Source organism: Pecten maximus, chromosome 4, assembly GCF_902652985.1.
Source record: "Pecten maximus chromosome 4, xPecMax1.1, whole genome shotgun sequence".
NCBI lineage: Eukaryota > Metazoa > Mollusca > Bivalvia > Pectinida > Pectinidae > Pecten > Pecten maximus.
Genome location: NC_047018.1, coordinates 49,227,753 through 49,239,871, shown reverse-complemented (window position 1 = coordinate 49,239,871; position 12,119 = coordinate 49,227,753). Strand labels below are relative to the sequence as shown.

General features: G+C 37.8%; 1 long non-coding RNA gene across 1 annotated transcript; it reads right to left on the bottom strand.

The window, feature by feature from the left end:
* Nucleotides 1-4: 4 nt before the first annotated feature.
* On the bottom strand, nucleotides 5-2,751 carry LOC117326335. Its single transcript, XR_004532471.1, has 3 exons — nucleotides 2,630-2,751; nucleotides 2,298-2,393; nucleotides 5-1,960 (listed from the first exon to the last, which is right to left on the bottom strand). It is a non-coding gene; the product is annotated as an uncharacterized LOC117326335 (long non-coding RNA).
* Between the last annotated feature and the right edge of the window lie 9,368 nt (nucleotides 2,752-12,119).

Here is a 12,119-nt window from a genome sequence, read left to right as displayed (position 1 = left end):
AAACCTTGTGAAAGATTCCACGCTCAATGCAGTCTTCTTAGAAAATAGCTGTTAATACCACAACGGTAGAACACTGGTCAAATTAAAACAACATTATCTTGTAGTTTTTGTGATTATGGATATGCTTGGAAATATTTGTATACCACATGCATAGTATTCATTAATATATACAAATTATATACAAGTTAATATGACAACTTTGACAAATACACAGCATACCAGTTCATCGCCATAACATATCCCAAATTTTACATAAAATGTATTGGTTATTAAATATAAACAATATTACGGAATAAGTCTAAGAATAAAAGATAATTGAATTTCATAATATACATACCTTGCTTGCCATATAGAGCCCATCAGACGACTGCATGATATAACAAAGCCAATTTTAAAGCAGGATATCCGAGTTACATATATGAATACGTTACATACTACTGATCAGGGTTATTATAAAAATCATTCACTCTAGTACACATAACATCTCATCAATACACGCCAGACATGTAATGTACAACGACATATCAACTACCACATGACAAACAGGTACACAAGACAGGACAAATACAGGTGTACACGGATAAATGACAGGTGATTCACGTGATGCAACGAAACAATTAACAAAACAACCTCATGGTCATTATGGCTTGTATATCTGTTCTGAGTGGTGTTCTTGATCTGTTATGTTTGGATGTGTGATCATTGCTCCCACCTGATACAATGCACTGATACTTAATATTATTCGTCTAAAGATATTCGTGTGTCATGTTTTGTTTGTAGATTGGACCGTTTTGTTTGACTATGTGTCTTGCATTTCACTAATGTATGCAGTGTATTATATTTGATGTGGAGAAGCAGGTACACCAAGCCGGAATACCTTTCTTGACCTGTTATGAAAAAAACATACATGTTAAATAATTCATTACACGACATGTTTTTCCTTTTCCGGGTAGCATTGTTTGCTTTTAGATAAGATTTAATACATCCAATGACATTTCAATGAACTATTGGTGTATTTAATAATATCGTCATTAATACGTCTTACCAACATTTGGTCAACGACCAGTTCAACTCTTAATAAACATATATACGGTGGTTCATTTCTGTATTTAACACGATTTAGATATTTATTGCAAACTTGACATCAACAGCGTCATCCAAAGAATATGCCGATTAATATTCTCGCAATTTGGTCTCGGCTATTTGCAGTTTTCACCGCAAGCAAATCCATATTTTCCTGCAATACATTATAAAAATAAAACATAGATATTCAATATTTTACTTTATACTCTATAGATATTACCTCAGAGCATATATCAACTCTCTAAAAAGACACCATATAACGCTTATTGGAATACTGGTGAAATACAGCAAGCTTAAGTTTACGGTACTTTTTGTATTTCAGATTGATATCAACCTAGTACACATTACTATTTTTGCTTTTTTCTTTTTTCGGTTTCATGTGTTATAAAATGGCCTTTATATCAACGAAGGAATGTCTAATACTGACATTTCAATGTATATTTGGTTATATCCTGAACATGACGGACATTAATCCGAAAGCCGATTCTACCAATCCATGTAAAATGTAGTCCGCTAATAAATGGTAATTTCAACCGAGTTAGACACACAAGTTTAGCATACAGAAAAACATCTCATAATCTTTCAAATGTCAAACGTTGTCACTACGTAATTTAGCACACAAAAAAAAACATCTTAATTTCCATGTTGGATTGAAGTAAATGTTGGACATATGTTATGGATACAAAACGGATAACAGTTTGGGTATTGTTTAGAATAAATTACTACTGTTGGACAATACTGTAATTATAAGGCTGATGCATATTTTAGTAAATGTCCTTACGAATACATTTCCCGGTGTCCTTGGAACACTGTCTACCTAAGCAGCTGACAGAGCAGTCTAGTTCACATGTATCGCCAAACTTCCCCGGGACACAATCTGAAAACACAACATATATGTAACATGTGGAGTACTGTGCGCATACCAGCTTAGATAAAGCATTCAAATTAATTCGGATGCAGATGAGGTAGTGATTGTACATAATGATGGGTATGAAAGAAATGTAGAACTCAAATGGAACTAAGATCAACAGAAGTGTGTCTGGCCTCAAGCTCTGAACAAGTAACAAACAGTTTTCAGTAGTTGATCTTATGCTGGAAGGATGTCATAGGCACAAAGTAGTAATCAGTATCAATTATGGAATATTATAGTAAATGAAAGGAGACATGAAGCTGAGTGTGAGCTTATCTTTATAAATGTTAATCTATATACGAACCTAAACAATATCCAGAGTCTATACTACACAAACTATCTTTACAATTAACAGAGCAGTTGTTTTGGCATCTGTTTCCGTATTTCCCAGGGGTGCAATCTAAAATGAAACGGAAAGGCTTTTTTTATTATCATAATTTGAATAATTGATTGTCAGACAGCTGAATAATAATTTTAATCTATCTAAATCAATAAAAAAAATTCAAACGTTCAAAATTGATATATCAAGAGGTCAAAACTAATGAGAAAAAACCCCAAGAAATTGACCGGTTCCAAACTAAATCCGGCAAATGACTCATGGGTATGACGTATCAAATATATACAAATGTAACTTACAGAAACAAGCTCCGGAGGTGGAGTGACAGTTACCACCATAGCATTCTCCAGAACATCTACTTTCACAGTTACCATAACCGTGCTTTCCTAACGGACATCCTGTTTGGAGAAAAAAATAAGAATGAAATATCTCAATGCACAATTCTCCCAATCATCAAAATGAAATCTAGAAATTATGAGAGTATATATTTTTTTTTTACAGAAAACATAAACATTCTTTTATTATTAGATGCCCATGGTTGACAGACGGTTGTTGGAGCATGTGCTACATACAATACAAGAAATCCCTGATAAAGATGATGTCGGTAAATTTTGTAAATTTGCATTTAGGATTCCTAAAATTGTTGTGAATATTATGAACTAAATCCTATGTTTGTGAAATACATAGATACACTAATATCACTCACTCAGATGTTATTTACACTGTATATATATAAATGTTCATGGATTCTCCTGGCCTCAATCAAATGTTGTATCATCCCTATCAAATGTTGTATCCTCCCTGTGGCCACCATAGGATATGACACAATGACGAAACGCGAGCCACTCCGACCTCTATGTGCTTCTGCTGCACCTATGGTATAGAAGGTCCCGCGAGTGCTCCTCTATGTGGAACCGACATAATCCACCGTCAGTTGTTTTCCCCACAAATTCATCCCCCTCACGCCATGTATGTTTGGGTCCATGTCCCAACATGAAAACCAGACATCTGTAATTTACAGACGTATACAATCATACAAACGCACCGTACGAACCTTTACACACCATACATATACCATTCATATTGATATGATAATAATTACACTTCCAAAATACATCAAGCTACAACTAAATAACAAAATGACTAAACGACACATATTATAATGACCTAGTGTGCATGTCTATATATATTTCTCTCGGTACAACTACGACAGGAAATTCAAATCTATATCTTCGGATCACCAATACATAGTGTATATGATACATTGTGCTAATAAATATATATATAACATAGCACAAATGACGAAGGAAGACAACTTTTTGACTCGTGCCCTGACCGAGCCTCGAACTCACGATCTATGGCACCCATTCGCCTAGACAGAAATACCCGCAGCCTATACCGCTGCGCCACATCGGCGTTCTTAAAAAAAGAACGTTTCAATGACGCAGAGATGGTCGGCCCGATACCCTGACATGATCATTGTGGAATTCGTCTATCAGATGATATGAATACCTGGATCGCAATGTATTTACATACATGGATACGAATTGTACATGTATTATACTGTATATGTATTACAAATTATGCGCAGCAGTATAAATTATGATGATATATACAACATAATATAGTATAACATACAGGTAAAATTAAATAATATGATCTACAAATGCCCTGCAGGTAGGGAGTAAGAATTGTACCTGCTGCCCCCATTGCATGTCGTAACAGGCGACTAAATTTGGGATCTTATCTTTTCTCTTTCTGAACAACTTTCTTCTTCCTAATGTTGCCCTGCAGGTAGGCCGTGAGAATGGTACCTGCTGCCCCCATTGCATGATCGTAAGAGGCGACTAAACTTGGGATCTTATCTTTTCTTTTCTTTCTTAACAACTTTCTTCTTCCTAATGTCTCCCTTGACAACGCCTCACTTTTGGCCTTTAGTTTAGTGTTCGCCGCTGTGAGAAAGGCTGTGGGTTCTGTCCCCGTGCCGAGACATACCAAAGTCTTTAAAAATGGTAGTTGCTGCTGCTGCTTAGCGCTCAGCAAATTAGGAGTGGGACGACTGGTTCGCCCGTTGTCAGTATAATGTGATCGGATGGGGTGTGCTGCTGGGTGTCTTCGGCAGTATGCTTCGGTGAAGTAGCACTCTAAATCGGTAAAAGATCCGGCCTATCACAAGGAGACTTAACACAAACATACCACAGCCTCCCAAAACACACATACGCACTCATCACACGCTTACATTTCGCACGCACGAGAGGCCGTCCTTAAATGACCTTAGCTCTTAATAGGACGTTAAACAAAATGAACCAAACCAACCCAAATTCTTCCTAATATCTCCCTTGACAACGCCTCACTTTTGGTCTTTAGTTGAGCGTTCGCCCCTGTGACGAAGGCTTCTGGGTTCTATCCCCTGGCCGAGACATACAAGTCTTTAAAAATGGTAGTTGCTACTCCTGCTTAGCGCTCATCATATTATGAATGCGACGACTGGTTCCACCGTTGTCAGTATAATGTGACCGGGGTGGTGTGTGCTGCTTGGTGTCTTCGGCATTATGGTTCAGTGAGGTCGCACTATAAATCGGCAAAAGTTCCGGCCTATCATAAGGAGACTTAACACGAACATACCACGGCCTCCCAAAACACACATACGCACTCACCACAAGCATGGATATCGCACGCACTGGAGTCTGTCCTTAAATGACCTTAGCTGTAAATAGAACGTTAAGCAAAACAAACCAAACCAGACCAAAATGATCTACAATTACTATAATGTGTACTATATATCGATGCGGCCAACAGTAATCACGCGATGTACACGTAAACAAGTTTCGCATGAGTGGCGCGCAGCCGTACCTACCTAGCCTAGCCTACCTGTTTAATATATGCACACTGTAAATGATCTAAAAACCCGTTGAAAATAGCAAATTATAGTAATACAGGTTGGCATAGAGTGAATATGCAGTCAATGAACTTAAGATTTTCATCTTCATAGACAATCGGTCTATGGGATTTCAAAATGTCATAGACCTGCTAAAAACTTCATAGACCTAGATTTTTTACCAAAATTACATGTTGACAGAATCGATCCGAACACTACTAGAATTTATATGAAAACGTGGAATTATCCGACACCGTTTGGTGTCGCTAAGAATCTGGTGCATATACAATGAAATCGGGCGTGACATAACACCTACCTTACATATATGGATAAATGAGTATAGACCCTCGCTTTACGCTAGTCAAAATTCCATACTATCGACCCGCCATTTTGAAAGTGACAGTACGACTAACTACCCGAATCGGAACGCAATGGACCGAAAAGACCATATATCAATATATGTGTTTCTTCTAACATAGTTAAAATTAAGAAAACTAAGCTTATTCTTCCCATAAACTGTTATATTCAATTCAAAATTTTATTCTTTATAAACTATAAGCGGTAAAATATATAAAAATAAATGTTGTATTTTTTTTTCTTTTCGCTCCATCGCGCACTTAGGGTGATTAGGCCGACCACGACCTACACATAGTTAGCAATATGGCGTCGAGTCCAGTATGAGATTTTGACTAGCGTAAAGTGAGGGTCTATACGGACGGAATTAAATATCTAGGTGAGACTAAATGGGTGTTCTGTGTTAAATAAATATCTCATTTATCCATACAAGTACGGTAGGTGTTATGTCACTCCCGATTTTATTGTATATGCACCAGATTCTTGTGCATAGACATTCGGTCTTCAGTGTATTTATTTTCCATAGACCGACAGCAAATCTGCCCTGCAGGTAGGGCGTAAGAATTGTACCTGCTGCCCCCATTACATGATCGTAAGAGGCGACTGAATTTGGGATCTTATCTTTTCTTTTCTTTCTTACAAACTGTCTTCTTCCTAATGTCTCCCTTGACAATGCCTCACTTTTGGCCTTTAGTTGAGCGTTCGCCGCTGTGAGGAAGACTTTGGGTTCTGTCCCCTGGCCGAGACATACCAGAGTCTTTAAAAAATGGTAGTTGCTGCTCCTGCTTAGCGATCAGCAAATTAGGAGTAGGACGACTGGTTCCCCCGTTGTCAGTATAATGTGACCGAGTGGGGTGTGCTGCTGGGTGTCTTCGGCAGTATGCTTCAGTGAGGTAGCACTCTAAATCGGCAGAATCCGGCCTATCACAAGGAGACTTAAAACAAACATACCACAGCCTCCCAAAACACACATACACACTCATCACATTACATAAATTTTCTCTTTAATTTTTAATTAACAGTATCGCCTTTAATTACAAATAAGCATTCTCATACAGTTTGCAAACATTGTTTTTTCATACCCAATGAAACCAAAAAAAGAAATCAATGCTTAAATGAAACAATTGCATAAAAGGTGTAAAATAAATGTGTTATTTTAACTGCTGAATGGCATAGAATTGTACAAAACACCATATAAAATTTAATTTTAGCAATGAGATACATTGAAACAATTTCATGAAATATGAATTATTCAATTTATGATTTATGAAGCAAATCTGATTGTTCATTACATTTAAAATATCTGTGAAACCATACGACACAGAAATATGAGTGTAAGACACCTTAAATAAAAATAAAAAAAGAACTTAACAAGACACTACTGAGTAGTGTAGGCTTTCCTCTAAGGTTATTGAGAATAAGTCATTCGAAGATTTTAACCCATTTGATCAAATTAACCTTGAAAAAAAGGTCAAGGTCATCGACTTAAACAAACTTGGTAGCTCTATATCCCAGCATGCTACAGGCCTAATATCAAGTCATTTGGGCAAGTGAGCTAACAAACACTAAATAATACTGCATAATTACAAATATAGTTTTGAACAATCGGGCACTGAGCGGCCACTTTAAATGCTAAAAACAGCCGAGCAAATAGGGCCTAAGAATTGTACCTGCTGCCCCGATTCGATTGAAAAACGTGCTTCCTGGTCCCCGTTGTCGTATACAGACGACAGGAAAATGTGACGTCTCATCCCAGTTCTCGTATACACACGACAAGGGATGTTATGTTATCTAATTGATGATTAGCTGGCTGTAGCAGACGACAGATGAACTATCCAATAAATTTACACAAAAAAATGAATCCCTCGGTTCATAACAAAAGATTTTGATAGGCGAAAAGTACACAATTGACGTCATGTGACCCGATTTGTTCGAATTTCCCGCGAAATGTGATGGAATGTCATCACCAATGTAAACAACATGGCGGCGAGTGCATGGACTGTGAATGCTGATACAGCATCAGACGAGGAAAAAGGGGCTGGGACCCAAGAATTAGACAATTTCGGTGGATCCGATCTTGAATTGTCTGAGCTGGACTCCGAGAGTGATGATGACATTCCACTCGCCGATGTCATCCCGCTAGCGGGCCTCGTAGACCGCGGAGGTGGAGATGCTGGACAAAATTATAGCAACTACCATTTTTAAAGACTGGTATGTCTCGGCTAGGGGACAGAACCCAAAACCTTCCTCGCAGCGGCGAACGCATTCAACTAAAGGCCAAAAGTGAGGCATTGTCAAGGGAGACATTAGGAAGAAGAAAGACCGGTCTTACGATCATGCAATGGGGGCAGCAGGTACAATTCTTACGCCCTACCTGCAGGGCAGGACTAAGACAGCGGCAAACATCTAGAAATAACATCATTAGAGCTGAAGTCATAGTGCACTATGAACAATGCTAAAATTAGCAGCAGGCGTCAATAAGATAATACCTGGAGCCTAATATTATGGCTACTGATTGATTACGTAATAGCTGTAAAATGATATATATTCCCGGCATAAACATACCACTATAATATCAATTTTCAAGGTGATTGCTTTCTGTTTTTTTGTTTTGTAAACACAATATTAACGGTTAGATAGATGGAATAGGCGAAATAATTTAAATTCCGGATATACGGTCCGGATCTGGCATTGTTGTAATTAATTCACTCTGTAACCACGTTTTCCGGTTTTGATTTGAGAGAGATAAACAGAACAAACACACATATGTCAACCCTGACATAGAACTTTTCATGAACTTTTGTCTGTCAGTGTGGATGATCTGATAAGTACACGATAGTGATGGTAACCCCGATTGCTTTTGTCCATTCCTTGCCCTTCGATGGTAAATAAGAAGTTGTTTGTCCTGCTCAAGTGCTGATTAGTGATTACATTGTAACGATAAACAGATAAACCCCTCACTATGCATCGTGACGACATCTCGACGCCTAGTCGCCATCTACAAGGTATATTCACCTGCCCAACACCAGAACGTTCATCTTATTATGGGAGCTCTCACGATCTCGCCCCTCAACATCAAAGCTGTTTCATATTGTTGACCATGGCCATGAACAGACTGCTGAACCTCACCCTCCAAACTCAGATTATGAGAACCAATCCGGGGACAATCAACTTGGTGCAAGTGCCTCCCCAGTATTTGTAATACCTGCCATGTCGACAGAAAAAGTGCACCTCAGTAAATTTCACGGGTATGTAGAGAAAGATGCCTCCAAGTTTTTATCTGAGTTTGACAGTTACACCACCTTCAGTGGCCTATACTTGGACCCAACGCCAGCACGTAAAATAGCAGCCTTCCATTTGCATTCGGCAGGACCGGCATTAACCTGGTATGATACACAATCAGCCGATACGAAATTATCATGGGACGGATTGAGAAAGGCCTTTGTCACACGGTATGTCAGCGAAAACAATCTTAATCCTGCCATTATTGCTGCTTCATCGACATTTCAGAAACTACTCCTTTTGCCAGCTCAGCCTCTGGAGGATTTTCAGTCTACTCCTACAACGAGGAAAGCGTTTGGGGGAAAGGTGAGAGAGACATGTTAATTCAGGTTATGGAAGGCCTTCCTCCAGCTCTCGCATTTTTTGTACGTGTCTCAAATTGCACTGACCTTCACGGTGATGTCACTGGATACCGCTGGATAACGCTACAGCTATCTTCGTGTTGATTCCGCCCAAAAACAATACTTAAGTGTTTGTGTAGCTGAGAAAAGTGGTTCACCTTCCCCTCGAATGGAAAAGAGTGATTGTACCTTATCACGTTCTGAACTTGATGACATCAAGTCTCAGATAAAAACATTGACAGAGTTTGTTACATCTTGTAAATTGACCAATTCTGGTAGTCCCCAGATGTCACCACACTTTATTATTTTTTGTGATCCTGGTCCGGACAGTGATCCAAACAGTATATTCTCGATGGAATGTACTGCTTGGGTCAGTGTTGCCTCTTGAAGTGACGGCCATGTTGCCCTTTTTTCCTTGGTTCCGCCATTCCGTTTCAATATTGCGGTATTTAGTATCGTCTGCTCCGAGGACAGGTGCGCGTTTTACCGCGATACATGAAACGAAACTCCAAACATTAGAGAGTTATCTTAGTAACCGTACTCAGCTGAGAACGTTTTAAGAAAGTTGGAGGAATACGCTTTTTGAGTACGTTCTCACCGGAGTACAGAATTGAGCATTAGCACAATTTGATGAATACGGGCTCATGTCTTTGTGTCGTCTATTTATGACCTTGTCGTTATATCTTCTATTCAATTATTACGCCCTACCTGCTCGGTTAGTACCTGAATGATATGCTTGTATCAATTGCATTTTTCTAACCAGTTTTCTAATTGTGTTTAAAGTCTCAAGTAAATCCAGCGCCCGATATTGTTTTTGACTTTTTTTGTAATAACGTGTAATTGGAAACAATTGACCCAAAGATTTCCAACAAATAATAAAATTACATGAAAGATGTACGGAAAATGGACGGTTCTTGAATTATAGTAATAGTAGTCAATTTTAAGTAACGACGTCATTGTGGCCGAATCGAAATTGTTAATAGTTCCATACTATCACCAATTTTGCACAGTAAATACTATGATCATAACTGTTTGAGGTTAAGAATCCACAAAATCACCCAGAAGTTTGGTGAAAAGCACTAATTATATCGGCCTAAGGTCAGGAAGAAGTTTTAATTCTATACATTACGTTAATATTTTAGTTCTTCAAGACTCGCCCTCCATAGCTTCCCTGTGTACAGGAAATGAAATGGTAATTATGATAACATCATCTATTTCAAACTTTCCCCTTTGGTTACTTGTTGGCGACTCATTATCGTGATGTACCCATTATCGTGAACTTTATGGCGCGACAAAGCACGCGCGATATTTTTTTACGTTTCTGCTGACAAAGATGGAGGCGCAGACGGTAATTATTGATCAAACACATTTTTATTTGAAAAAAAAATCAATACAAAACATTGCTATGTTTAAATGTGTCTTACCTGGAAAACCTTACAATACCCAGGGGGAGCACGGTATACATTTTATTGTGCTATAAGCATCATTTACTCATCTAGCTACTTGACAACACAACGCCATTCCAGCGTTCAAAAGACACTGATTGAGACTGGTTTGAAGGGAGCTATACTGTGTAAATATGTTCAGACACGATCACAAAATAATGTCAGGAATAGATAACTAAAATGAAACGTTATCTTTTTGTAAAGAAATATTTTTGTCACCTCTTGTATCGACTGTAGCTAAAATGTTTCCTGTGGGCTGCATTGTTTACTGTTAAAACTTTGAGTTCAATGAAGCATACGATTTATATTTTAAGTTCACAAAGCAAACATAACTATATAATGGCTATGGAGTCCAAAAGTAAAAATCATAAAACCATGCTAACCATAGGAATCTGGTTTTCTATCAATACGAATGTAAAGATAGTGTATTCAATGTACTCTACCAGTATACTAGTATATATAAAATGACAAAGTTTAAGGACCAAATTACAGGCAGTTTTCGCCCTTTCCCTGGCTCTAAACAACATGGATGTCTTCGAGACAGAAGTAGTCTAAACAACATGGATGTCTTCGAGATAGAAGTAATGTTATTGTTTGAAGGAAGGGTTTTGTTTGTAAAACGGTTTTATTATATATTGCCATCTGCAAATTGCATGCGAGCAATGATAAGATATTTAAAATAATCATATTTGGCTTGAGTTCATGATGCCTTTTTTTGTGATTTATTTTGATGAAAATTGCATGCAAAATACATATGGTTCAACAGCCAAATTACAAAAAGGAAACAGATTTATTCTAGATGAAAAAAAAACTACCAGCAAAGTCATCTTATACGTGCGGTGGGAGCGGTAAGGACCGGCAAATTAAACCCCTCGCAAGCCTCGAGAGAATTCAGCGTACCAAGACAAACAATTGTAGACCGTGTTACCGGGAAAATCGAAAGCATCACGTGAAAGTTTGGTCCAGGTCACCTGCTGTCTTCCAAAGAGGAAACAGTCATGGTTAATTACATCGTATATATGGGGGAACGAGGATTCCCGATAAACAGACAACAGCTAAAAACTTAGGCTAATGAATCAGCAACATCCCAACCCCTCAATGTATATTCACTGACAAATTAAATTGATATGAAATAAACACCATTATCTTTTCATAATTCACTTTATATTTAGGATATTTTGAAATTAAATGAAATAAACATAATAAAAAAGCATATAACTTATTTTCTTGTAAATTGGTTCGTTATTGCCATTTTAGATACTACAGCGCTGACCTGAATTATGATCGATTTAAAACAGGAATAGACTATTGCATAATACCAAAGAAGTTCAATGCATTCAGCTAGCTGTCACTACCCTCCCAAATGTAAAATTATAATAATTTATAGCATTGAATGGAATATATTAGATTTAAATTCATGATTTACTGAAAATGCACGTTTTATCTGAAGTACTTGATATGCTGAATCTGAGGGGGAAATCGTCACAGA